Genomic DNA, 2,165 nt, shown 5'->3' on the forward strand with positions numbered 1-2,165 from the left:
CCCACTCCTTTCATCTCTACCCCCACAGCTAGCTAGAGAAAAAGGCTGTGATAAATGAGGGTATGGAAACCAGAGGACATGTAAAAATTAAGTGACAGATCTTTTGGGTGTAAGTTCCTCTACATGTATCACTAATTTGCTCCACAATGCCATCTTGGGGTGGCATCTAAGAAGGTGAAATTTCAAAAGAGCTGTCCTAGGTGCAGCTGTGAAATAAGATTATCTTCAGAAACAGTAAGGAAGGTACAAAACTCCCATTGCTATTCAGCACACTAATGGCAACATATAAATTAACATGTCAAGTTAAATTTGTTCTAAGTTTCATTTGATTATAACACTAATTCGTTTACTGAAGTCTCAGCAAACATGCAGAAATTAGTGTTGCTAATTTGGTCATAAACTCACAATTTTTAAAAATTAAATATCTCTGGCTGGGTGCAGTCGCTCACGCCTGTAATCTCAGCACTTGGGAGGTTGAGACAGGTGGATCATCTGAGATCAGGAGTTCGAGACCAGCCTGGCCAACATGGTGAAACCCCATCTCTACTAAAAATAAAAATAATTAGCCAGGCGTGGTGGTGCACGCCTGTAATCCCAACTACTCAGGAGGCTGAGGCAGGAGAATTGCTTGAACCCAGGAGGTTGACATTGAAGTGAACCGAGATCATGCCACTGCACTCCAGCCTGGGCGACAAGAGCAAAACTCCATCTCAAAAAATAATAATAATAATAAATAAATAAATACCTCAGGCTTGGCTCGGTGGCTCACGCCTGTAATCCCACCACTTTGGGAGGCCGAGGCAGGTGGATCACCTGAGGTCAGGAGTTCAAGACCAGCCTGACCAACATAGTGAAACCCAGTCTCTACTAAATACAAAAAATTAGCCAGGTGTGGTGGTGGGCACCTGTAATCCCAGCTACTTGGGAGGCTGTGGCAGGAGAATCGCTTGAACCCAGGAGTCAGAGGTTGCAGTGAGCCAAGATTGGGCCATTGCACTCCAGCCTGGGCAACAAGAGGGAAACTCTGTCTCAAAAATAAAGTAAATAAATAAATAACTCACCCTCATCTACACCAATTATGAGGTGGGCAAGGGTGACTTATGTGAAGGCACTGCCCAGGCAACTGAAGCCTTTTGAGACCCTGCCGTCCCAGAACCAGAGAGGCTAGGCCTTCATTGTGGGCGACCAGATATCCTTCGTTTACTACAACCTCCTGGACTTGCTGATCCACGAGGTCCTGGCCACCAGCTGCCTGGATGTGTTCCCCCTCCTCTCGACCTACATGGCACACCTCAGCGCCCGGCCCAAGCTCAAGGCCTTCCTGGCCTCCACTGAGCACCTGAACCACCCCATCAATGGCAACAGGAAACAGTGAGGGCTGGGGGGACCCTCAGCGGGAGGCAGGGGCCGTTTGCCTCCCTTTCTCCAGGACCAATGAAGTTTCTAAGAGAAAAAAAAAAAATTTAAAAGAAATATTGGGCTGGGCGTGGTGGTTCACACGTATAATCCTAGCACTTTGGGAGGCTGAACTGGGTGGATCACCTGAGGTCAGGAGTTTGAGACCAACCTGGCCAACATGCTGAAACTGTCTCTACTAAAAATACAAAAATTAGGGGCGGGTGTGGTGGTGGGTGCCTATAATCCCAGCTACTCGGGAGGCTGAAGCAGGAGAATTGCTTGAACCCGGGAGGCAGAGGTTGCAGTGAGCTGAAACCGCGCCACTACACTCCAGCCTGGGAGACAGAGTGAGACTCCATCTCACAGAAAAAGAAAAAGAAAAAAATATATATCGGCTGGGCACGGTAACTCACACCTAAAATCCCAGCACTTTAGGAGGCCAAGGTGGGTTGATCACCTGAAATTAGGAGTTCAAGACCAGCCTGGCCAACATGGTGAAACCCCATCTCTACTAAAAAATTAGCCAGGTGTGGTGGTGGGCACCCATAATCCCAGCTACTCAGGAGGGAGGCTGAGGCAGGAGAACTGCGTGAACTCAGGAAACAGAGTTTGCAGTGAGCCCAGATTAGGCCACTGCACTCCAACCTGGGCAACAGCACAAAACTCTGTCTCGAAAAGAAAAGAAATCACTCCCGATACTTGTCTTCCTGTGCCAAACTCAGGAGATACAATATCTACTAGGAGTTGAAAATAAGGAGGCAAAGCCA

General features: G+C 47.8%; 1 pseudogene; it reads left to right on the forward strand.

Annotated features, from left to right (window-relative positions):
* Positions 1-1,056: 1,056 nt before the first annotated feature.
* Positions 1,057-1,375, forward strand: LOC129010721 (glutathione S-transferase P-like; annotated as a pseudogene).
* Positions 1,376-2,165: the final 790 nt, after the last annotated feature.

The sequence above is a fragment of the Pongo pygmaeus genome, chromosome 10 (genome assembly GCF_028885625.2).
Source record: "Pongo pygmaeus isolate AG05252 chromosome 10, NHGRI_mPonPyg2-v2.0_pri, whole genome shotgun sequence".
Taxonomy (NCBI): domain Eukaryota; kingdom Metazoa; phylum Chordata; class Mammalia; order Primates; family Hominidae; genus Pongo; species Pongo pygmaeus.